The 27,215-nt window shown below is 38.9% G+C and overlaps 1 protein-coding gene across 3 annotated transcripts in view; it reads left to right on the top strand.

Moving 5' to 3' along the window:
- CNOT2 (CCR4-NOT transcription complex subunit 2) overlaps positions 1-27,215 on the top strand; it is a 122,321-nt gene that overhangs the window by 12,749 nt on the left and 82,357 nt on the right. Inside the window, exon 2 of one of the 3 annotated variants that reach the window (XM_054026350.1) lies at positions 24,009-24,081. The exons of the other annotated variants lie outside the window; for them this stretch is intronic. The gene's annotated coding sequence lies outside the window, so the exon portion shown is untranslated. The remainder of the gene's footprint in view (positions 1-24,008; positions 24,082-27,215) is intronic. 3 annotated transcript variants of the gene reach the window in all.

The raw sequence follows: 27,215 nt of genomic DNA on the forward strand, positions 1-27,215 counted from the left end.
ACACACTTTGCCGGAGGGTTTCATAGCTGCTTGCTAGACAGCAAAGGAATGTTGAGATCTAAAAATAATAGGTTCAGGAAGGGAGTAGTCTCTAGTGGTTAGATTCTTTTGTCCCTGTCCCCTTTTACTGCTATTCTCCCCCCCCCCCCCCCGATCCTTGCCCCTGTTCACCTCTCCACCCTTTTGCTTCTATTTTTTCCCCTTCCACAGCTCCTGTCCCACTCTGCTCCTGACGCTGGTTCCTCACCCCTGTGCATTCAAATCAAGATGCTTCCTCCATACTGCCTGGGTGCCAGCAAGGGGAAGCATAGAAGAATTAGGTTCCATGCTCTCAGTTCTGGTGCCCAGCACTACAGTGGGAATTGGTTAATGGGAGGAACAATTTCAGGACTTGTACTCAGCTGCAGCTGCCCTAGGATAGAACATGTTCACTTGTTCTATAGGAATGCCACATGTGCAGTCCATTCACAAGTGGGACCTGTTTGGGGATGGAGTATGCATGGGTGCAGATGGATTTGTAGAATTTAGCTGTCAAATTCTTAAGTCTCTCCACAGCATCTGATAAGAGTGGATCTTCAGAAGTTTATCACTTGGCCCAATATGGGTGAGTTTTCACAAGGATGACAAAAGCCATGCTCCTGTCATGGAGGCTCCCTGCCAGATTTCAAGTCCCTGCTCCAAAGCATGGATGTGCTAAAGCTTCTCAGTGAAACAGTTGTAAGAATATTTTTTTAACATGATCAAAAGCTGTTTTTCCCTAATAGCTGTTGGAAACGATTGACCCATTTTTAGGTGTTGCTGCCTATAATAAAAGTTGCTTTTTCAAATATTTAAAACCAATTCTATAAATTTTCATAACCGCCCTCAAAGTAACTTATTTAAAAAACTTAGACACTTATTGACAAGACCTTCAAAAAAAATCTTAATTTCTAGGCTATTCCACTTTTATAGAGATAAGCCCAGAAGTGTTAGAATAAACTTTAAGTATCCTACAGTATCATTTTCAGAGGATCATAACTTCAAAACTTTTTAGGTTACATTTTCAAAAGTGCATCAGTCCCTTTTTCAGAAGTGACTCAGGCCTGGATTATACCTAAAATTTACGTTGACCTAGCTACTTCACTCAGGGGTGTGAAAAATTCACACCTCCGATACACATAGTTAAATCAACATAAGCCCCATTATAAACAGCACTAGGTCAACAGAAGCATTCTTCTATTAACCTAGCAAGCTGCCTCTGTGGGGTGGATTAACTATAGTGCTGGGAAAAACCCCTTCTGTCACTGTAGCAAGTGTCTGCACTATAGTGCTACAAAGGCACAGGGTGTCATCCTGTAGGTGTGCTTCTGTAGCATAGACAAATCCTACAAGATTACATGAACTGGGTTGCACTTTGAAAATAGAATTTAGAATTGGTCTACACGTAAAAGTTAGGTTCACATTGCTACATTGGTCAGGGTGTGAAAAATCCACACACCTGACTGTCACAGCTATGCTGTGTCTATGGACGAATGCTTCCATTGATGTAGGTAACTTTGTTCGGGGAAATGGTGATCCTACACCAACAGAAAAATCCTTTCCTTTGGCTTAGACTGTGTCTGTGCTATGGGGTTATGTCAACATAGCTACATTGATATAGCTGTGTTGGTATAGTCTCGGTAGTGTACACATACCCATAAGCTCCTAAGTCACTTAGGACTTGGCTACACTTAAAATATTACAGCTGCATCGCTGTAGCTCTTCAGTGTAGATATTACCTGCACTAATGGGAAGGGTTCTCCCATTGGTTTAGATAATCTACCTCCTTGTGAAGCGATAGCTAGGTCAACAAAAGAATTCTTCTGCCTACACAGGGACTTATCCTGACATAGGTCTGTAATGTAGATCTGGCCTAACTACGTTGCTCAGGGATATAAAAAATCCCAACCTCTGAGCGACGTAGTTGTATCGATCTAACCCCCCCATGTAGACAGCGCTGTGTCAGCTGGAGAGCTGGCGACATAGCTACCACTTCTTGGGGAGGTGAATTAATTATACTGACAGAAGAAGCTCTCCCGTCGGCGTAGGAGCATCTTCACTAAAGGGCTACAGTGGCACCGCTATACTGCTGTATATGAACACAAGCCTTTAGGTCAGCTTTACAGAGCTGCTCAGGAGTGTGGATTTTTATGCTGACCTAATTTTCTAGTGTAGACCAGTCTGTAGGCACCTGTGGAAAATTTTACCCTTTTTGTCTGACTTTCATCAGACTCTGCAGAAAAAATTGTATCATGGTGTCAGTTTTGGCATGCAACATTTTAGAAAGATAAGTGTCATTTGGGGGAATTGAAAATTGGATTTAAAATTATGAGGTTGCTCCACCGCTCTATTTGTGGAATTACTTCCACTGCTCCATATTGAGCATGTTTTGTATAGATAATTTATCTGGGGAAATAACAGAAAAAACATTTTAGCTGCCAGTTTACAGAGGGTTATGTGGCATAAAAGGAAGCAAAACAGAAGAGATTGATGCAGGTAAAAGTGAAGGTGTAGGTTAGTAGAGTAGGTAAGACTGAGGAATTAGATGAGCTGAAAGTGATAATTGTAGTGGGACGCATTAAATGGAATTGCAATGGAAGATGTAAAATTGGAGGGATATGGTGGGGGGAGGGAAGGGCTGTGAAATTGATATCAAAAGATTTATTGGATGGAACTTGGATAGTAAGAAAGTAACAGTAGAAAGGGTAGGAAATGTATAGAGTAAGCTTCACTAATTGCAAAATGATCTAGCAAATTTGCAATATTAAGTTGTGGACATATAGCCAAAACTTTTTCTTCCTCTGAACATGAGCGAGTAAAACTTTAGGAGTTGATTGAAGAAAGGAACTTCAGGATTTTGTCTACCCTTAAAGAAAAATAATCTCTTATTGGTGCTGACGGTAACAGTATTAGTGGATAAACTGTTATATAATGCTTAGAGCAGCTCTAGACAACACAGTGGTAAAAATGCCAGCAGCTAGTAGTCTATACTAATGTTCCTTCTATTGTTTTAATGAAGCTGCAGTACACCAGTGTGGCGCTACAGCAACATTGGGACATTTCCAGAAAGAATTGGGTATAGACAACCAAGCTAGATGCATTGATGACAGTAGACACTGTTTACTGGATCAGTGTTTTAAAGTTGTCTTTCCATTGGAGTTTTGCCTGCACTAACAAGTTAATCCACCTCCTAGCTACAAGTACAGCTGAATTGGTGTTGAAGACAGTCAGTGTTGAGAATGATTCTTTCTGGAATGTGTCTGAAAGTTGTTTTGGTCCTGTCTCTGCTTACATTTTTGGGATGAAAGGAACTATAAAAATGACTAATGTTCCCTCTCTCCTAGATGTCTTTTGTTGTTCTGGTGTGTGTGTGTGTGTGTGTGGGGGGGGGGGGGGGGCATAAACTGTCTTTGTATGGTACCAAGCACAGAGGCTCTCCCATCTTGGTGTTCTATAGGTGGTACTATAATAAAAATAATCATTTTGGAGGTCAGGAGGGAAGTTACACTCCACTGCACTGGGTTATACCATGTTCATATTTAGAAAGGTCATAATGGACCACTTGAACTAAAATGATTATGAAAAGCTTTATGCCAAACTTTATATAGGGGAAAGCATTTTATCATATTAGCAGACATCTTGGATTTCATAATTTTTAACTTTTTAAAATTTTCTTGGAAACTATTTTGATAGTATTTTTTCCAGTGTATTGCATAAACAACTGTAGTCCTAGTAGCAGCAGTTCCCTACTATGAGACATGTCGATCACCTTTCAGAACTCTGCTTGTAGTCGCCCAATATGTAACTCACTTTTGTTTGGCAGAACAATCCTGTGAAATTCAAAGGCTTCCTTGGGATAGTTCACTTCCAGGTGCATTTACTTGCATGGTAGTAATTGTAATATTTCCATTGGCATACATAGCAGCTTCAGCCAGAAAGAAAGAAATAGCATTGAATATTGCTATATAAACTAAATATATGCTGGTTTCATGAAACTATAGATTTCCATCGTTCTGTTTACTCATCTGGTGAGAGTCGTTTCTAAGGCCAAAGTTCAGGTACCTGTGTCTTGCTTTGTTCATAGCATTAGGTTCTCAACTAGAGTGTACAAGACTTAAAAGTAAAGAATACAATTTTGATGTCATTGTTTGTTTGTTACAAGTTTACTATTATTAATTTTTAAGTGGTTAGACTCTAGATTCACATTTATATTATTTCAGAAATCGCTTGTAATCATAACTAGTGTAATGTATGTGTGCAAAAAATGGAGGATGCACATTGTATTTTAACTCTAGCATTTCTTGACTTGAGTCCCTACCTGCCTAAGTTTGACACATCCTTAGGTTTTACGATTATTAACTTTATTTTTGCATGGTTAAGTGCTACTCTGATTATTTATAATTCAGTAGTTAAAATCAAATCCAGCAAATTTATACCATATTTTTATTTGCCACACTTTTCCTGCCTAAAACTATATTTTAACCTGTGTTCAGATCGGTCTCTGACTTCCCACCTTCTTCCTTCCTTCCTTCAGTCAATGTTAGGCATGCATTGTAACCAATATCACTGAAGTAAAGAACTGGTTTGAAGTTGTTGGTATTGAGCAACTGAGTATTTTGTTTGCTGTTTGTGTATGCTTCAGACACAGTGCCTCTGAACGCTTTGGTCCATCCCTTTACATGCTCCAATCTGGGCATACCTTCTGTGAAGTGTGTTTTGGATTTTCTAGGTTAAACGGTGCAATATAAATGAAATACTGGTTTGCGTGGAGTTTTGTATTCGTTTTAGTTTGTTCTGCAAACATTAAGTTGGGTTTTTCATAATTTTTTTTTAAATTATTTTTAATATATTTATATAGAAAATCTGCAGCCTTACCAACTTTGGCTGCGATCCAAAAGCTATAAACTGGAGTAGGCATAATAAGTATTTGGAATGCAAAACTCCAGTGAAAACATAATTGCACAGTAAGTGATGTTCATGATTTAATAGGTGGTGCTCTTGCTTTTTTGGAATCCATACTAGACCAGCAAACTAACATAATGTAGGGAGGTGTAAAATTAAGGTTCTGACCTTGTTTTTTAAAGATCCTAGGATGTCTTTGGCAAGATCCCTGGCATTAACCCCTGTTTCCTAACTAAATTAAGCAATAATATTTTCTCTCTAAATTTTCTTTGAAGTTTTAATTGATTACAGTTGTCTCAACTTCCCATCCAAAACTAACAGTGCACAGCAGTACTACACAATAAACAGCTACCATATTCCATTTCAGAAATGGCTGATTTTAGTGGTGAGTGAATTGATTTTATAGTTTTAGTGTTTAAAAAAAAAAACAAAACAAGGTTCTCTTAACTGTGTGTCAAACTTTGGTTTTAAAAATCAGTTTGAGTTTATGAATGTAGAAAGGTGCCTGAAATTGATATAAACTTGTGTACTTTCACTTACATCTAAATGTAAAGTGCTGTTGCTGAAATTTGAGTTTAAAGTGGCATTTAATGTTTTAGCTGTGGTGAGTTAAGTTCCAGTTCAATGGGAATCTTAATGATGGAGATCTAAATCCCTGAAAATAAATAGCTGAAGAGGTGCTTACGCAGCCTTCATTAAAACAGCACAAATGAATTTCTGTAGTGTCAATCAAATGGAATACATAGATTAAATACTTTGATTTTTACATACTACTGTCACACTATTTTTCACTCTTGTTGTATCCTATGTAATGTTTGGTCATAATACCAGAATGTCTTGGCCTAATTCGCGCTGAGAGAAAAGTCTACCTGTCAAAGAAGGCAGATGTCTAATTGAAAAGTGGAGCGATGCTGAACAGCGTTAGATGCTGAATCTCTGTGATAAATAGGGTAACAAAACCTTTCATCACACTTGAGAGGAAACAAGTTAAAATTTTATTTTGCAGGTCCTTGAAGAGCAGTCCTCTTAAAAATAATTCCCTCTGCTAGAAGGCCAAGCCCCCCCACTAGCCTTAATTCTGGTAGTAACACCCACTAGTCATCCATCTATATTGGAGTGAATAGTGCTTGACTTTGGGAATGATGTTCTTCCTTATTACATTCTAAAGGTTTTTCACATGCCTCTTTAATATCCTCTGGGGAAGTTTGTGTGTCTGTACCTGATTTGCAAATATGGGTGAAGCAATTTCCACTCTCCAACCCTGATTAATGTTGGGTGTGATATCATCAATAGAGCACATGCTGAGGCATATCACAGGGGAGTTGGCAATCACTTTGAGGAGGATTTGCTATCAAGGACTTTCAAATTTGTAAGTTAAAGCATTTTAGCACAGCCATAATTTTACTACATTGGGGGGGGGGGGGAGGGTTGGGCATCCAGCACATAACTCTAAAATAAATATGTGCTTATATATTTTGCTGTGGGAAAAGCCCAATTTAGGATTCCCAATCAGTATAGGTATAGAGTAGACAATTACAAATGCTTTTTTTACATTTTAATACAAAACATTTGCGAAGTAGTGTCACCTTAATTTACCTAAGTCCTTAGTTTAAGGTTTTGTTTCTTCTGCTAAAATTCACTTCACAACAATCTAGAACAATGCAAAGACATGGCTGTGATGTCATCAGCTGTTGCAGAGGACCCATAGGTTCCTGATCTGAAGGTCTGGTAGGTTAGTAAAGGTGATACTGAAATTGAAAGGACCCTGTTAATTTAAACATTATTTTTAAACCCCAGTTCCATGTGCATTCTACCAGTATTTGTAACTCGTTATTTGGTTTAAAATATTTATATTTTGCCAAGCAAATATATGAATCTTGAACTATGAAGATATTTCATAGTTGTAAATGACAGCTTGAGAGTATGCATGTAGAACATAGTCATCGTTTGATTACTGTCAAATGTCAGTCTTCCCCAGAAAGTCAAAAGATGCTGCCTGTGGGGTAGCCATGGAAGACAGAGGTTCAGGGCTTGAAACCTTGTTGTCTGTGAGGGTAGGTGAAGAGTAGTTGGTCCTAGAACTCCCTTTTGTAATGGTTTAGGGAACACTGAAGAGAAAACTCATGGTAAGCTGTTGGATTCGCCTAAAAATAACCTGTTTGAAGACACCCATTCAAATGCTGTTTGACAGAGATATGTAATAAACAACAAGCAACTTTTTGGGGGAAGGGGGTGTCTCTCTGCCTGTCAGGGAGAATGCAGTAAGGGGTCCACTCCCCTAGCTCTTCTCCCTTCCCTTACTGCTCTTGTGGCAAAATCTCTCCATGTCTTTGTTTTTCAGAGAACCCAGCTCATATGGGATTCCACTCCAAAGTAGTAGTGGTTCATCACTCCAGGGTTCCTTTTTGGCTGGAGGCTGGTTACCAAATTAAGGGAAGCTCTTCGCTTTAGTAGTGGTCACTAGGATATTTACTTCTAGAGGATGGAGTCATGGGACCTTTCCTCAGGGGCTTTGTCAAATTGGCCCTTCCCGCCTGGAGAAGCCTTGAACCTCAGGTTTTGTTGTGTGGGGAATTGTAGGGGAAGAGAGTCTATGGCTTTACTGGGGGCCAGCTCAGGAATTTTTTCAACTACCCTCCATATGGATGGAGTGGTACTCTTTTGTCTGCGAAGGATCTGGCCATCCAGAGCTCCTCCGATCTGTCTCCTCTGGATCTGTCATCATTACAGACCGTGATGCCTGAAATGTCTGAAGAAGCAGCCAAGGATGTTGCTCCCCTCTTTGAGCAGGAGTATTTTGAAATGGACTATGAACCTGATTTAGCATTGGACGAACACATGGGGTGACCCTCTGCCATCTTTCCTTCTGAAGATGCTACACAGTTCCACAATTTGGTGGATAATATGGTGTCCACTTTAAATCTTCCTGCAGTACCTGTGGAAGAGACTTCTCACTCAGTGTCTGATATCCTTGGTCCTACCTCAGGGAATAGAATATCCCTCCCATTTTTGGATAATTTGCTATAGCCAGCTATCTCTGTGTGAGCTATGCCTGCTTCTTGTCAACCTGTTTATAAGAAAGCTAATAAGTTGTATTAGATACCTTCTGAGGGGGTTTCCTACTTTCATACTCACCCGGGCCCAAATTCACTGGTTGTGGCTGCTGCCAGTAACAGGGCAAGATCTGGACAATTTCACTCCACCCTAGCTGATGAAGAAAAGAAAATAATTGATTCATTGGTGAAATAGGTGTTCTCTTAATTGTTCCTTGGTATTAGGGTGGCGAATTATCTGGTGGTCATGGCCCTCTACCAGTTCCATTTACGGGAAAAGATGACATTTGTCCTTACAGGTTTTAGCTGACAAGAAGAGGTTGCCAAATGCCATATTGGTGGAGGGCCAAAATGTAGCCCAGCATTCTCTCAGGGCCTCTTTTGACACTTCAGACTCTGTTGCCAGAGCATTGGCATCTGCTGTGACCATCAGGAGGCATGCATGGTTTTGTTTTTCCTCCCTGACTCTAGACACACAGATTAAGTTGGAGGATCTCCCCTTTGAAGGGAAGGGCCTTTTCAGTGAAAAGACAGATTACTGGAAAAATTAAAGGAAATGAGGTTGCAACCTTCTCTCTAAATTCTGACTTCCTTTGCTAGGAGGAGATGACCTACTTTGTTTTTCCAGTACTAGAGCCTCTACCCCCCCCAGTCGTCTTCATCTTATTTTTCATCATCAGAGAAGCAAACGGTAACAGCAGCCTTCCAGAGCCAACATAGTAAGAGGCCCTTAAAACTGAGGTCTAAGCCTAAATAACCTGCTTCTTTGTCAAGGAACAGCAAGCCTCAATTTTGGCGAGACTATCAAGAGTTGAGAATCAGTCAGTCTGTCCCCTTCTTTGGAGAGAAGCTAGCTCATTTTATCATGCATGGAGACTAATTATGTCAAACCAATGGTTTATAGAGACCATAGAAAGGGGCTATGTACAATTTGAAATATTGCCCCCCCCATTTCCCTCTTCAAGAATCCCTCTCATGAGATTATTCTCTTGCAGAAGCAGAAAAATTGCTCCTGATAGAAGCAGTCAAAGAAGTCCCTGAATCCCTGTGATGTCATGGCTTTTATTCCTGTTACAGAAGGAAGACAGTGTATGTTTATCCAGTACTAGATGTAAGGGACTTGAACACGTAAATTTGGAAGTCCTGGTTCCATATATTGACTTTGGCCACCATAATCCCTTTGCTATTGATTATGGGTTGATTTGTGACTTGATTTAAAGGATGTGTATTTTCATATTTCAATTTGTAATGCTTATTTTGGTGGCTGGATGCCATTTCCAATATAACCTGCTTACATTTGGCTCCTCCACAGCACCCAGAATGTTTACAAAATGCCTCTCTGTGGTAGCAGCTCATTTGAGAAATCAGGGTATTTTTGTTTACCCTTGGCTATTGAAGGCCACTGTATGTGAGGACCTGGTAAGCCATTTTGTTTTTTACAACTAATTTATTTTCAGGTCAATTATCTGTCCTACTCAATGGATTCCCTTTATAGATTCTATACTGGACTTAGTGGAAGGCAGAGCTTTTCTATCGGATGATAGGTTTCTCAAGATGAACCAGAATCTATTAAAGATTCAGGAGGGTTCCACTCAGAGGGTGAAATACGTCTAGGGTCTGATGGCAGCCGTTACTTACATGACACTGTTTGCTTGTTAGAGAATGAGATCTAGGAAGCGCTAGATATCTCAGGTCAACAGAACATGTCAGGACAACATCCATATGTTTATCACCAGACCTCAGAACATCATAGCCTACCTGAAATGGTGGTCAGTGAGAACAAATTTGCCCAGAGATTTACAGTTTAACCCCAGGACCTGTCTCTGATGGTAATGTTGGATGCATCCAACAAGGGTTAGCGGGGGCTCATCTGAATCAGATGACAATTCAAGGACATTGGTCTTATCAAGAGACAGCCCTGCAAATAAATATGTTGTAAGAGAGCTGTTCATTTGACCCTTAAGTCATTTCTTCATTACCTACAAGGGAGGGTTGTGCAGGTGATTGCCAATGTATTGTCTGCCATGTATTATATCAACAAACAGGGGAGTGCTCATTCTGCTCTCCTGCGTGCAGGGGCTGTAAATCTATGGGATTGTTTTATCCTTTATGGTGTCTATCCCTGTGGCCCTGCATCTGGTAGGGGGAAACAATGTAGTTGCAGATTGGTTCAGCAGAGACAGCTCTCTGTGCATTAATGGCCCCTAAAGGATCAGTTGGTTCAGACCATATTCTCCAGCTGGGATGGACCAGAGGTGGGCCTGTTCACAATGAGGCCCAACAAAAAGTGGTCCCCTCTTCTGTTCCAGAGCTGGCAGGGACAGTCTGTTCCTGCCTGATACTGTGCTACTGCAGTGGAGGAAAGATTTAATGTATGCCTTTCTCCCCTTTCTATTGATCCAGAAGGTAGCGAGAAAGATACACCAGGACAGGTCTTGAATGATTCTCATTGCCCCGGTTTGGCTGTGGTAATGGTGGTTTATGCATCTCCTTCAGTTGTCCAGCGGAGTTTTTGTGTGTCTTCCTCTGTCACCAGACCTACTATCTCTTCACCTGTAGAAGGGCAGAGTTTTCCATCCAGACCCACAGTCTCTTCACCTGACCTGTGTGGGTAATTAGACCTTGACGCTGGCTGCTTTTGAGCAGTCATGTTCTTTATTTGTGCAGGACACAATACAACTCTAGAAAACAGTCACTAGAAATGCTTACCACTTAAAGTGGACCAGATGTCAGGGAGGGATGAGGGCAAAAACCTGATTTTCCCTTAATCTATTTCCATTCCTTGTGTTCTGGAATGCTTAATATACTTAATCCCAGGGTTATGTAACTCATTGTTAAAAGTTCATTTGGCAGCCAGTTCAGTATATTATACTTTTAGTTAATGGGAGATCATTGTTTTTTTTTTTTCATTGTTCGGTTAAAAGGTTTATCAAATGTATGTCCCCCTGTTAGGGATCTCAATTTGGTGTTGACCATGCTGGCAAAATGGCCCTTTGAACTCTTGGCCGAGTGTACTCTCTATCACTTATCAAGACAGCCTTCAATAGTGACATGATGTCGGTCAGCAAAGTGAGTGAATCAAATGCCTTTATAGCTGATCCAGCTTTCACTTCTTTTCATAAAGTCAAATTAGCTCTCAGATTTGATCCCAGGCTCTTATCTAAAATGGTGTCTGATTTTCACATTAATCAGATTATTAATTTGCCACTTTATTTTCGCTAAACCTCATTCTAATAAGAGGGAGTCCGTTCTACATTCTGTGGATGCAAGAAGAACCCTTGCTAATTATTGAGATGGAACTAAGTGTTTTCGTAGATTGTCGAGTGAGTTTGTTTTTGTTTGTTTTTACACTAACATTTGAATGGTTTACATGGTTTCCTGCCAGATTATAACTTTATGGATTAAACAATATATTGCTGAACATAACATGCTAGAAAAAGGTTCTGGGCCTGCTTTGATTTGACCGCATTCCACAAGAGTGGTGACTATTTACTTTGCTTGTTTTAGGCAGATACCAGTTGTTGAAATTTGCAGGGCTGCAACCTGAATTTAGGTGCACACTTTCACTAAGTGCTATTGTTTGGATCTGTCCTCTAGAGCAGACACTGGATTTGGTAAAGTGGTGCTGCAGTGTCTATTCAATTAGGGCTCTGTTTCTGCCTCTAGGTCACTTTTCTGCACTAATCATCAGTCTGTCCTATAAGTGGGAATATGCAGAGCCTCTCAAAGAAGAAATGAACTTGTAACTGAGATTCTTTGAGGTAGCTCTTCATATTTGCATTTCCTACCTATCTTCTCCACTCTGTGTGCCCTTGTTTATTCTGTGTCTCTGGAAGGAACTGAGGTGGGGAGGGTGCTCCTCCTCCTATATAGCCTCACCTTCAGTACATCAATGATACTGAGGGGAAGGAGGGGGTGAGAGTGCTCCTGTTTAAACTGCTAGAAGAAGGTTCTACACAAGGCACCATAAGGTGGGAGCAGTACCCATAAGTGAATATGCAGAACTATCTCGGAGAATCTCGGTTAGAAGTAACCTTCATTTATGAAGAGACACTCAAACCATAAAACTTGTTATAAAATGACAACTGCCATAAGTGGCAGGAGGCCTAATACAAAAGCAATATTCTTTGGACCCTCCATATCCGAAAGTCTTAGAGGGGAATTCCTTCCTTCTGGTGGAAGGCAAATAAGATCTTTTCTCCTTTTCCTTTTTACAGTTAAAGCAGTTGATACAACTTCCTCAAGGGTAATACTTATGTCAGACACTGTCTTTAGTTTCCTACCTGAGATAACAGAAAGGTGCCAAGAGTTAGAATATTCACCATAAAACTGTGATAGTCAAGTGAGTAGAGGCAAATTCACAATTCAATAAAAGCAATGGGCGAGATTGCGGTGTTGTTTTAAACATAACTTTTTGTTAGTTTCCATGGTGAGTCCAATTTAATTGATTGCATGATATGGCCTGAATGCTTTTAAAGGCTTTCCTAAAAGCCAAAGGCATATTGGCCTATCAGAAAAATCTATGAAACAAGAAGTTGAATGAATTGAAAATTGGAAATATTTATCATAATCCTAGACTGCAATCTATTAACATAATAAAAGATTTGAGGAAGAGTTTTACTAATCAGTGGAATGTGACCCAAAAATTCTAGCATGGGAAGTGATAGAATTAGAATATGCTGTTTCTTAGATTCCTATGTTGTTGACTGTTTTATTATTTAAAAATAAATGAAACCCTAAAGTTTCCTTTATTGTACTGAACAAATGAACTCAGGCCTTGTTACTGTAACTTCATAAAAATGTCAGTACAGAATCTAATATTGAATGCAATCGCTTCTTTTGTACATATTTTATTATAAATCTGAATATCCTGGCCTGTCTAGGGGACTAGTAGTCAAGCTACAATCTATCAACTCTAAATTTGATGGTTTGTTGTTTGAATAACCATTACTAAAAGAGATCACACTGGGAAAGGCTGCACACCCAAGTAGATAAAAAAGTTATTAGCAGTAAGTAGAGATCCTATAGGGCAGTGCTTCTCAAGCTATCTGATGTGGGAGACCGGCAGTTTTTTTCCCCAATGTACCAGGGACCGGTGCCATATTATTATCCTATTCGACGTTCTTATGAGGAAACTTGCAGCCGATGGCTCAGTCTGCGGACCACCACTTTGAGAAGCACTGCTATAGGGAATGGAAAGGAAAAAAGGAGTGATAGCAAAAGTTGCTGCATCTTGGAGGTTAAATGTATGAATAACATGAGAATTGCTTAAAAAATCAAACTGAATTAACGCTTGCCAAGGAAATTAAATGATGAGGTTTTTTTGTTTTTTGTTTTTAGTTATGTAAGTAAAAGGAAAATGAGGAAGGATGAGGTTGGGCCACTATGCAGTGTAGATGGGGGAGGAGATTTAAAGATAATTTAGGTATGGCCCCAAAACTAAATTAATACTTTGCCTCAGTTTTCAATAACAGAATATGGGTATGAAGGACAGGTTGGCTGATGGAAATGAGTGTAGAGAAATGGAAATTTCCATACCTGAGGTGGAAGAAAATCGTAGCTAAGGCCATGTCTACCTTACGAAGTAGGAGTGGGCTAATGAAATTTGCTGAAGATACAGAGTTGGGGGGCATCATCAGTACACAGGAGAATCGTGTTATACGGAAAGATCTGGATGACCATGAAGACTGGAGTAACAAATAGGAAGAAATTCAATAGTACAAAATGCAAGATCATACACTTAGGGTCTAATAATAAGGATTTCTACTGTAAAGTCGAAGAAGGTTTCTAAACATCAGAGGAGTGAGGCTTTGGAATGGCTTCCCAGGAGGAGTAGTGGAGGCAAACTACTTATTAGTTTTGAGAGAGCTGGACAAATTTATGAATGGGATTTTATACCAGGGTTGCTTGTGATGGTGGGGAAAGGGCTCGGCAGCCTTGGGGATCTCTTCTGGTTAATGTCTTTTGTTCCTAAAAATCTCATCCCTAGGACTCTTAGGTGGCACCGAACACACACACACACACACACACACACTCTCTCTCTCTCTCTCTCTCTCTCTCACACACACACACACACACACACACACACACACACACACACACACACACACACACACTTTCAATTGCATGGCTGGTTGGTTCTCCCTCTCAGGCTCCGATTGCCGAAGGAATTTCCGCCCAGGACAGATTGGCAGTGACCTTTGGTTGTGTTTTTTTGTTGTTGTTTTTTTTTTTTTTGCCTTCCTTTGCAGTGTGTGGTGTGGGTTACTTGATGAGATTATCTGGGTATATCTCACTTAATCAGTTCTCTGTTATTGCAGGGAGCTCTGGCATTGGTGCCCCTCAGTCCCTTCTATTTTCTGCCTGTGGCACAGAATAGTTTTAGTCTCCTGGAGGCTGTAAGTTTGGTTGTTGAATTTAGTGTGCGGGTGCGGAGTGGTGGTTTATGATATACAAGACTAGATGCTGGTGCTCCCTTCTAGCTTTAAACTCTCTCTGACTCTAAAATGGCTAATGATTGAAGCTGCATTAAATTTGAAAATGTATTTCTGAACTAGATACAGTAACTCCTCACTTAACATTGTAGTTATGTCCCTGAAAAATGTGACTAAGTGAAATGATGTTAAGCGAATCCAATTTCCCCGTAAGAATTAATGTAAATGGCGGGGGGAGGGTTAGCCCTCAGCCTGCCCACTCCACCCCTTGTCCCAAACCCCCACCCTTGACCCACCTCTTCTCTCCCCCCCCCCCCCCCGACCTCCTCCCCCTTTACTTTGCACGCTGCGTCCTGGCTCCTCTCCCCTCCCTCCTAAACGCTGCAAGCCAGCTGGCTTGCTGCATTCGGGAGGCAGGGGAGGGAGGGGGGAGGCACACCGAATCCTCGCTCTTCCCCCCCCCCCCCTCGTGCCCAGGGCAATCAGCTGGCTTGCGGTGTTCGGGAGGCAGGGGAGGGAGGGAGAGCCTGCGTGCTGAGTCCTCGCTCCTTCCCCCTCCCTCGTGCCTCCAAAACGCCTTACGCCAGCTGATTGCCGTGGGCAGGAGGTGGGGGGAGGAGGAGGAAGGCGCTGATCCGCGGGGTCTGCCGGTGGGTGGGAGGCGCTGGGGGTGGGGGGTTCCTAGGGAGGCTGCCAGCTCTGGAGAAAGTAGGCAGCCAAACAACGTAAGAGTGGAGCATTGCACAACTTTAAAGGCGTGTGTTCCCTAATTGATCAGCAGTGTAACAATGAAACAGTGATAAGCGGGACGACTTTAAGTGAGGAGTTACTGTAATTTAGTCTACAGCTTTTCTCCATTTTTTTATTAGTCAGTTGAAAGGCTTGTTACATCTGAATTTTATAAAGGAAAAGTTCTTATTCCACCATAGATTATTAGATCTTGGGAGAAAAAGAGCTTGGTGGAAATAAAATGTGCATCTATGAAGGAGAGATGGTAAAGCAACAACACGATCCAACTGGTCCAACATACAAAATAGTCAACAGTATGCAGATTTACAGAGTGGATCAGGTCAAGGCAGTACATACACACATCATTCCTTATGGACAAAGAAGAATACATAAAACACTTAAGAGAAACCTTTTAACATCAGTTTGGACAAAGTGTTTTGCCTTCATGTGGGGGGAAACAAACTATCATTTTGGTATGTACCCATGACTCAGCTAACAGGTGATTTAACACATCAGTGAAAACAGAGGAAAAAGCAGAGAAATTATGGGCATGTCTTCACTGGCAACATTAAACGGCAACGCTTGCCCAGCGCTCTAAAAAACCCACCTCCACGAAGGGTGTAGCTACCAGCGCTGGGAGCATAGCTGGGAGCCGGTACACTGGCATTTTACAGCGCTGAAACTTGCTGCGCTCAGGGGGGTGTCTTTTCACACCCCTGAGCAAGAAAGTTCCAGCGCTGTAAATTGCCAGTGTAGAAAAGCCCTGAGAAGGGATACCATGTGAAAACCCTTTAGCCTCTGAATAAAGTGTGGTCATAATGGGGCCTGTATGATATAAAAATGTTTTGCAACCTCATCCAGCATTAAGACCACAATTCAAGGTTGCTGTTCCTGGAGTGTGTGACTATTTTCTTTGTCTGATTGTGAGGGTAGATACTAAATTCTCTTTTCATTCTGAGATTGAAGGAGGATGTGGAGACTTCTCATATTTCTTAAACCGTTAGATAATTTCAGAGCTAATCAAGAAAGGATTTATTTCAGTGTTCTCTCAGAACTTATTTTTATTTCCCTGATTCAGTTCTCTCTGAACTTGAAAACTGAAAGTGCTGTTAAAGCCATGCTCAGTTTGGTTCCCTTCCCAATCAAGATTTTTGTCTCCAGAGCAAGTAGATGCCCAGGCTAATGTTTATTAACAGTAGTTAAATGCTGTCTGTTACCCATTTATCCAGGGGAGGAAAAATATGAAATGGGAATTTCTCTGAGGTGCGAAGCTTGGAAACAATTTGTCAAAATCTAGGGTATTGGGCACACTTCCTCTTTATCCAACAAATATCTAATTCAAAACATTGTAAGACTGTCATGTGACTGCCGACATTTGGACAGTTATCTGCAAACTACTCTCAGAAGCATGACGCTACCTCATTACTGCTGTTAAATTCTACCTCCTCAGCCTTTATAGTTGACCTTATAAAATCCTAGCTTTTAAAAATTACCTTACAGCTTTTAGTTTTATGCAAATGATTTACTGAGACATAAGCACTTACAATTAGATTGCTTACCTTGAAGTATGCATTTTGGAGGGAGTGTTCTGCATGCTGTGCTAGAAAGATTTTGTTTGTTTGTTTTGTTTGTATTTTAGATTAATGTGATTCCCATTTCATCCAGTTTTTTTACTTAATGATTTTCCTGTTGTGAGGATATGCTTTTGAAAGAGAGATTAGAACTTCATCTAGTAATGTCTTCTCAAAGATCGCCGCAACCAGTCTGACTTTGCTTTAACTGATAAGGAAAGAAGGAAATTTTCATGATTATAGTTAAGTTTTTAAAAAACAGCGTTCTGTTATATTTTAGGGCAAAGCCTCCGTATGCAAGTTTAACTATGAAATTAGTCTTCTGGCAATGAGTTGAAATGGTGTGTCCTACTTGAGGCTCAGCCCATGGTTGTAAGATCTTATGACCATTTCAGCTGAGCAGGACAAAAATCAGTAGTGAGGACATTTGGTGAACTTGGTCGCTTAAGGAAAAAATAAATTCAGGTAAGACAAATTTCCCTTTCCTTGGACTATGCAGTCATCCACTGATGATGCAGACATGCATGCATACAGAGATTTTTGTCGTAAGGCTCTATGTACACGTCAGCTGTATTCAAAATAAATACCAAAATATTTTTGTCAAACAGAAAAGAAGAAAATCAGAGAACTGTTGATGCTGACTTTAGGGAGGTGTTCAAACTGATTAAAAATCAAATTATCCATTTTTTATTAACTTGTAAATAAAGTTTACAATAGTTCCCTGCTTTTTTCTCTAGATGTTGAATATTTCTGAATGGAGAACAAGTTTCTTATTGCATTCACACTCCTGAAATTTAGATGAAATATAAAAAAGTTAATTTTAAATCTTAAAATGACTAAAAAGAGAGACATCTAATAGCAAGTGAGTTCAGGTTGCTTTCCTTTCTTGATCTTCCTTTTGTGTATAATTTGGACCCGCAGGATGCCAATTTTGATATCCCAGTGTGCCCCTGCCATCTAGAATGAATGCTAGTAAACCTATATCTGTAGTACCAGATGTTCCAGTTTGGGCTACTGTCTCCTTTTCTGAAGAACAACAAGGAGTCTGGTGGCACCTTAAAGACTAACAGATTTATTTGGGCATAAGCTTTCGTGAGTAAAAACCTCACTTCTTCGGATGTTGCATCCGAAGAAGTGAGGTTTTTACTCACGAAAGCTTATGCCCAAATAAATCTGTTAGTCTTTAAGGTGCCACCAGACTCCTTGTTGTTTTTGTAGATACAGACTAACACGGCTACCCCCTGATCCTTTTCTGAAGGTTCTTCATGATTATAGCAGAAGTTGCAGCAACATTTAATAACAAGCTAGCCATAAATATACTACTTCAAGGCTAGTTATTTTGGCTCCTTCCTAGATTCCAGAAATACAAGCAGTTTTCTAAATCATTTTAGTTGTTCCAAAATCTGATCTGCTGTGTCCTGCTTTAAGGACTAAATGTTGCATCCTGACCACTGATAACCACTTAGAGCCCTTGTAGACTATTGTATAATGCAGGGAAAACAGAATGTGTCTGAGGGCATTGAATAAATGTGAGTACCGTCATTGGAGATATCTGCCTTTTTCATGGATGAGGGTGATTAAAACTGATTTATTGTATTATTACACTTCCCTGTGACAAGTAGAAACTCTGGTATTCTCTCTAAATCTAGGCCCTAAATTTCTTTTTTTCTAGGCCAAAATTTAGATCCTCTGAACATCTTCGTTCTATTCTATGAGGTCAAGGGTCTCTAAAGAATGCTCAGCAACAGATAGACTTTATTATATATCTCTGAGTCTTAGAATCAAAGAGGTACCCTTTCCCCCTTCATTGCTGAGCCTGTTCCGTAAATATTACTATGCTGGGTGGAAAGATTTCAAGTGGTGTAGTATGTAGAATAGTGTTATGGTCATCCTACTTTCTTGCACAAACAGTGTAGATTGATGTTCCTCCCCATGACATCTGTTCCTTTCTCTCAGAGCTTGCTATCAATCATATGTTTTGGTGAATGGAGAGTTAAAGAACTTATTACTTGCACAGATGCTTCTTTACTTTCTTATATTCCCAGCTGCCTATTCTGATCTGCATTTTTGTGTGTAAACAGTTCATCCTTGAACTATGTGCTATAACAATAGTTATTTGTTGAGGCTATCTATTAATCATCGACAGATTTTTATGTTGGAAACTGCGGAAGTCTCTGTTAGGGCTGAGCAGTACATGAGCATGACTGAATGGGAAGGAAGATGGCAGAAATGAAAGTTCTGTGATTCACTGCTGCTTGCTCTCAGCAGGGAAGAAACAATCCATCAATCTGGATTGATGGATGAGGATGCAGAAAAAAGGCCTTTGAAAGAAATACTTTTGGCAGGGATATTTAAATGTTCTTATTCTGTATTAAAAAATGCAGATGTCAACATTGCATTGATGCATGATAAGTAAAAGTGAAACTGACCCTTTCGTTATCAAATCTCAATGAAGAGCAAAAAGGAAAGTTGGCACAAATATTGAAAAATCTTTCAGAAATGTTTTTAATGTAAGATGGTGACATAATGTAGTTTTAACCCTCCCCCCGTTTATATTGACAATGACTTTATTCTATAGATGCTAAAATACTGTCCAGTTGTCTTTATCATATATCCTATATGGAATATGATTCAGCATCTGATTCATCTTTTGTATTTTGGCTTAGTCTATATCTGAATCTAATAGAAGCTATTGCAACCACTTACTGCTGTTCAAGTTGCTTTTCTGAGGACCAGGATGACTTATTTTCTTAGGCTATGTCTGCACTACAGACCTTATAGCTGCACAGCTGTACCACTGCAGCTGCAATGCTGTAAGGTCTCCTGTATAACTGTCCTATGCTGGTAGGAGAGAGCTCTCCTACTGGTATAATTAAACCACCCCCAACTCTAGCTATGTCTGTCGGAGACTTCTCTTGCCAACATAGCACTGTCCACACCAGAGCTTTTTGTCGGCGAAACTTTTGTCAGTCAGAGGTGTGTGGTTTTGTTTTGTTTTTTTTCCCCCACGCTCCTGACCAACAAAAGAGTTGCTAACGCAAGTGCTAGTGTAGAAATAGCCTCAGTCTCCAAATTTCCACTATGCTATTCAACAATATTCTCTTCTCTTAGCTCATGTTAAACTAGGATAAGGATAGGAACAGCTGCTAGGCCAATCATATCTCCTCAGCATTGCAATTTAGTGTAATTCAAGGATCTCTTTTGGGCAATTATAATATTTCTGAAGTGATTCTGTCAGAGAAAGTATTACAAAAAAAGAAAGATGCAATTGCTAACAGGCAAGTAAAATCTTCATATATTTCTGTAACAACAAATATTTTTGGAAAATTGAAAAATGCTTTAAAAAAACTTTTCAAAGAGGAATGGCCAGGTTAAAATCATCTTTTTAAAAAGTGTAAATATATTTTTAAAATTTCAGTTTTAAATTACCTTTTGCTGTACTCTCCATTTACATTTCTCACATATTAAACAATGCAAATAGATTAGCAAATTTCACTTTTGTTTATACTCCATAGCCAAACTTTTTCATTTTCTTAACGTTCTAACAGTGTTGCATTGTTTGATTGCGGACACCAAATTATTGTTGAAACTACATAAATAAAATTGAAATACTTAGTAAAATTAGCTTTACAAAATTTACATGGACCAAATTTGACCTCAAAATACTCCTGAAATTAAGCTGAAGGTAATAAATTTGTAATAAAACTATTGGAAAAAAGTTCAGATTATTTTTACAGACTGAAGTACTGTTTCAGCATAGAATGTTTTAATTTTTTCTTGTAAAATGGATTGGTATTGATATATGCTATTCTTTTCATTAATTCATATAATTTAATTTGCTGATACCTTAATGAAACCATGTTTTAAAATTAAAGTAAAATTTGGTTCCATTGGCAAAATAGAAGCTCTCTTGTATCGAAATGTTTCAACAAAATAGTGTATTTGTTTTGTTTTTTGATTAGAGGAACTGGGATGTGCTTGACTAGAGTTTTTACCTTTTTTTTAAATTGTGGGGGGTGGGGTGAGAAGGGACTTTGTCTTTATACCTGTCAGAGCTTGGTCTTGCTACTACATTGGGGTCTCATTCCTGCTCCATCCAAGCATGACTAGATCGGAGTGCCTTAGAAGGTCATCAGTGCTGTTTTTTAATCGATGAAAGAGGGTCATAATATAGTGTCACAAGGCATTTTTCCACCACCAGAACTGAAAGTGATGCCTCTTCAGTGTAGTCAATTTATACTTTTAGGAAGTGAGAGATTAGAGCAGGGATGGCCAAACTGTGGCTCTTTTACCATTAAAGTGTGGCTCGCAGGCCCCCCTCACGTCTCTGCCTCCATTCTCCACCAACCAGACTGGGAGGGGGGGGAGGGAGAGGAGGTGGGGAAGCTCACGACCTCTGCCTTGCAGCAGGATGGTGGGGGTAGCGGTAGGAGGGGGGTCTTGAGGCTTCAGCCCTGTGGGGCGCACCTGCCAGGGTTTGGGGCTTCAGCAGGAGCGGGGCTGAAATCCCAACCCCGGCAGGTGCCTCCTGTGGGCCTGAAACCCCAAGCCCTGGCAGGTGCGCCCCGGCTCTCAAACTTCTGAAGCTTGTCTTATGTGACTCGGAGAGTCAGTAAATTTGGCCACCCCTGGATTAGAGGAACTGAATCTGGGTCATTTGCATGGCAATGCAGAACATTGCTCCTGTAAGCAACTCAACTGACTCAAGGAATTGTCTTTTTACGTGCAAGAGAAAATGGTAATCAAGTGACGTGAAATGGAATTAGAGTACTACATTAGCTGAATGAATATACTTTTTAGTTCTTTTTGCTAAAAAATACACTGTTTCTTTTGTTCTTTGGACTGGTCAGGACAGGAGTAATGCAGAGAGAGTGCACACTCGGCCCTTAAGAAGAGGGAGTACATCTTGTTTGTCTCTATATAGTAACCTCTTCTGAGTGTTTTAAATAGCAGCATCAACAGGCTGTAAAGGAAAGTTTCTTCTAACTCTCTACCAGACGATGATGGCTATAATCTGTAGCATTGTGGTCTGAATCTGTAAAAGTAAGTGGGAATGGTAAAGGAATCCTGTGGACTTTTAACAGCAAAGAAGATAATTCCTGAACAACCAAATTGAACATTCTCAAAGGTTAACATCTATTCACAGGAATATAGATTATTTTGGAAGAGGCACACTGTGTTTTAGTGAATATGATAGTTATTGCCCATCATTGAAAAACTTAGATTTTTAAAGAAAAAAGATGTATTTTGCTGTTTTGGTTAATTACCTACATCTATTAAAAAGTGCAGTGAACACTCCCCCACAAAAAAAAAAAAAAAAAAAAAAAAGAACAGATACAGAGGCAACAGCCATTTAAACCCAGAGATAAATTGGAATTTAACAATGCAATTTATAATTAAATCTTTGATACAGCCTCAACATTAGCAACATTAAAGAGCAAATCTGTAATGTGCATCTGAGTTACAAACAGTGGACTGTTTTGTTCTGAATTTCCTCAAGTAATCCTACAATTTATAGTTTTAGTTGCAGTAGGGTTTGGGGTGGTGGGTTCTCAAAATCTGGGTCACCGCTCCAGTGGAATCTCTAGATGGGTTTAATTTTTTTCTATCTTTATGGAAATATGACCCCAAGTATCTGAAACTGTATACACTTCTTGTTCAAGATTAAAAAAATTACATATGTGGTTTTAGATTTTTGTGATCATAGGTGTGCAGGTAATTATGTGAAAATTCAAAGTTCAAAACATATTTTTTTAAATGGCAGCTTTGCAGCAATACTTTACACAGATAGTACATATTTTAACATGGTTTCTAACTCGGTTGCTAAATGATATTGCCATTGGGCATGGGTCCAAGCTATCCTGGGTCCCACTGGGCAAAGGCCAAACCAACCCCTCTCACTACTTGCTTTAACTATCTTCATGAGACAAACACCTAGTGTGTGTATTTTGCATTCTTATCAACACTTCATGGTATAATAGTAATATGTTTTTATTGCACCTTTCAATCCAAAAGGATCCCAAATAAATGTATAAGGTTTACTTTAACATCTCTGTGGTGGAAATTATGTATCCCTTCGGAGAACAACCTTACATAGGTATTTGTAGATGGGAAAGTGAAGAGTAACTTTTAAGAATTTTGTTATACAGCACAGTTAAACTTTTGCTGCTATGGCTACCTCCCAGCTTGGTAACACCGTAACTGTATGAAAGGTGCCATATACTCTTCCATGCAAAACCTGTGACTTTTACATCTCATCCAGAAGATAGTCCTTCACCAGCTCAATACCCTAGAATACCATACTGAGTCACAGATAAGGGTGCATCCTACTATGTCAGTACCACATCCTGTACCACCTGGGTTTTCCATGGATGTGTCCAATTCAAGTACTGACAGTTTCCAAAATCCGAAGAGATTACAGTCCAAGAGGGTCCCTTTTCCTCCTCATTCGTACTGTAATTTAAAAAAATTCTTTCTCTCTATTGGCTTTGGGTTTTCCTCCCTTGAGCTCATTCAGTCAAACAAAGCTGACTGCCTGCTCCTCTTTCCACTGTCCCCTTGGATCTGGAAGCATAGTTTGACTTCTGCTGTCTTCACGGACTCTTTTTTTCCTGTGTATTATCTCTAAACTATTATTATTTATACATAAGCATAGCATTTACTTGCATTCTCCTCTCAGGGCTGTTTGGAATCCCTTTATTTCATCAGCCGAGGTTGCCAAATTTCCTCTAAGGTGCAGTAGTAGACGGGCGGGGGGAGGCTGGCCTGTAAGGTGCAGAAATAGAAAGCGGGGGTAGGAGAGAGTAGAAACCTCCCAGAATAAGACCGTAGAAGCAAAACATAATACATTGCATTATAAATATCAAATATATTTTCTTATGGTTTAGTACTAGACTTTATTTCCAGTATATATTTTTTTCAGAAAAAGGCTTACTTAGTTTTTCTTTAGGTTCAAAAATACTAGTATTGTGTAAAAGATATGTTTTGATAAGTTTTGACAGGCTTTGTCTCTTACTCTATATAAAATGTTAAAATTTGTACATTTAAGAAATTCTTAGCATTAACTACAGTATATTAAATTCTTGTTTCATTGCATTTAGTTCTTTAGTTTTAAAAACTACTTATGCACCCTTTTTTCCCCACCCAAGAAACTGAACAGGCATGTAAAAATGTGAACTAAAAGTGTGATTTTTTTTTTTTAATTATTATTTTTTTAAACTTGCAAAACAATGAACTGTCTTACTTGCTCAGGTTCTCAATGTATCTTTACTAATAACTTTATTAATTTACTTCATTTACAGGAAGTGTTCTTCAGTCAAAGTTTGCTTACCTCAGCAGAGACAAAAATTTAATGGGCAAAAGTACAGTGTTTAGGTAGGTAGATATTTTCATGGTGTGCTCAAGGTTCTTCTAGGAAGGATTTCCAGTAATGGAATAGGCTTCAGAATGAAAGATATTGTGCTTTAAAAGTACTGTATGATGGATTCCATAATGAAATGATGAGGAAAGTTTATCTGAAGTGTATTAATGTTGTCAATTAGTTACTCTTCAAATTTACATTTGTAAATGAGATTACAGAAAGTTCTTCAAAATGTTGTGTGTGTGATTAGTTTATTTCCTTGTGTACCTTTTAACTTGGCAAATATTTTTATTTAATACTTGTGCACAAAAGAGACTGTTCTTTTTGACATTCTAGAATTTGAAATCTAGAACGTGAATTTCCTAATAAGTTATGATAGGAATAGACTTCCTTGACTTATCAGATATTTTTCTACATTTAGCATAGCTGCATGTAGTGGGCTTCATTTAAATAATAAAAGGTTTCTTTTCCAACTTGTCTCTGTAATACTCTTTATTGCTAATAAAAATTACTGTTAAGAGACCACCAATGTGGTTATGAGCAGCGGTATGCACAGAAGATAGATGAGGCTTACATTCCATTTTACAGATGTTTTCTTTATATCCTCTTCCAAAACCAACCCAAAACATGAACTAAAGCTTTTTCAAATTAATATTGTCTAGTTTGCAAATATTTATTGGATTCCTTTCCATTTCTTCAGATCAAACAAATCTTACCGGTTAGAAATAGTCCCTAAAATAGTTTTCATTTAATGCTCATTAAGAAAGACCGAAAACATATTTCTTTATAATTATATAGGGTATTTCTTAAGTGGCATTAAATTTAATTCAAATAGGGCTCTACCATTAAAAGTGGAAAGTTTGTTTTGCAAAATGTATGTTTACTTTATACAGTGTTTTCAAAACATTGCAGAGTTTAATAGCATGGTTTTTACACCATGTATCCAATGTAATAATACAATTAAGCATTAATCAGATTATAGCATGACCTAAAGGGAGGGCCTCTATTAAATAAAAAATGAGCTGGTGCTTGCAAATAGAAATTTAAAACTAATTTTGTTAATAATATAATTACTATTTATAATATTAGAATGTAGGAACCTCGATAGATAGCCCCACACAATGAAAACAGGATTTCATATAGGAGCCTACAGAATAGTAAAATGTCAAATGGTAGGAGAAAATGATCATGTTCATCAAAAGCTGTTAAAACAAATTGAACATGGAAATAACAGAGATGGTGATAAGAACAAGTCCAAACATGTCTTAACTGAATAAGAATCTTAAACAAGACAGCTATATGTTAGAGTTGCCAAATATCAGGAATAACTTGCCTGTTGTAATTTTTTGTTTTACTTCACACTTTTTGATGAATATTTGTTTAGTTTTAATTGTTGAACAGTTTCAGAAAGTGTTAAAAATTATTTTTCTTTGACTTGCTATCAATACTGTGATGTAGTCTATTGTGCTTAAGTTGTAGCTACTAAAATATGAAGGTGAATCTTGTATACTTCTTTTTCTGTTATCTAGCAGATAATGGCCTTTAACATGATTTCCAGATGGCACACTTGGCTGAGAATTGAAAAACAGACCACGAGCAGAGTAGCTGACACTGTCCAATTACTTCAGAGGGAAACTTACAAGAACTCCTAAATGCCTGTAGCAGAAACGTACTCTTCCCCCAGCTTTCTTACGTAGACAGAAAAAAAAAAGCCATATGACTTTCACCTTGGTATAAAACTAGGGCTGTCAATTTAATCACAGTTAATTCACGCAATTAGCTCAAAATTAATCACAATTAAAAAAATTATTCGCAGTTTTAATCACACTATTAACCAATAGAATACCAATTGAAATGTATTAAATATTTTTGGATGTCTTCTACGTTCTCAAATATTTTGATTTCAGTTATAACACAGAATACAAAGTATACATTGCTTACTTTATTATTTTTTATTACAAATATATGCACTGTAAAAATGATAAAAGAAATAGCATTTTTCAATTCCCTTCATACAAGTACTGTAGTGCAATCTCTTTATTGTGAAAGTACAACTTACAAATGTAGATTTTTTTGTGTTACATAATTTCACTCAAAAACAAAACCATGCAAAACTTCAGCGCCTACAAGTCCACTTAGTCCTACTTGTTCAGCCAATTGCTAAGACAGACAAGTTTGTTTACATTTATGGGAGATAATGCTGCCTACTTCTTATTTACAGTGTCACCAGGAAGTGAGAACAGGCATTTGCATGGGACTTTTGTAGCCAGCATTGCAAGGTATTTACGTGTCAGATATGCTAAAATTTGTGTGCATCTTTCTGCTTCGGCCACTGTTCCAGAGCACATGCTTCCATGCTGATGATGCTTATTTGGGAAAAAAAACAAAAAAACAAAAAAAAAAGTGTTAAATTTGTGACTCCTTGTGGGAGAATAGTATGTCTCCGGCTCTGTTTTACCTGAATTCTGCCATATATTTCATGTTATTGGTAGTCTCGGATGATGACTCCGCACATGTTCATTTTAAGAACACTTTCGCTGCAGGTTTGACAAAGCGCAAAAAAGGTACCAATGTGAGATTTCTAAAGATAGCTACATTACTCAACCCAAGGTTTAAGAATCTGAAGTGCCTTCCAAAATCTGAGAGGGACGAGGTGTGGAGTATGCTTTCAGAAGTCTTTCAGAAGAGCAACACTTCGAGGCAGAAACTACAGAACCCATACCACCAAAAAAGAAAATCAGCCTTCTGCTTTTCATTATCTGACTTAGATAATGAAAATGAACATGCGTCCATCCACACTGCTTTGGATTGTTATCAAGCAGAACCTGTCGTCAGCATGGACGCATGTCCCCTGGTATGGTGGTGGGAAGCATGAAGGGACATATGAGTCTTTAGCGCATCTGGCACGTAAATATCTTGTGACACCAGCTACAACAGTGCCACGTGAACACCTGTTCTCACTTTCAGGTGACGTGAACAAGAAGTGGACAGCATGATCTCCTACAAATGTAAACAAACTGGTTTGTCTGAGCGATTGGCTGAACAAGAAATAGGTCTGAGTGGACTTTTAGGCTCTAAAGTTTTACATTGTTTTATTTTTGAATGCAGTTTTTTTGTACATAATTTTACATTTGTAAGTTCAATTTTC

This window comes from Malaclemys terrapin, chromosome 1 (genome assembly GCF_027887155.1).
Source record: "Malaclemys terrapin pileata isolate rMalTer1 chromosome 1, rMalTer1.hap1, whole genome shotgun sequence".
Classification (NCBI taxonomy): Eukaryota; Metazoa; Chordata; order Testudines; family Emydidae; genus Malaclemys; species Malaclemys terrapin.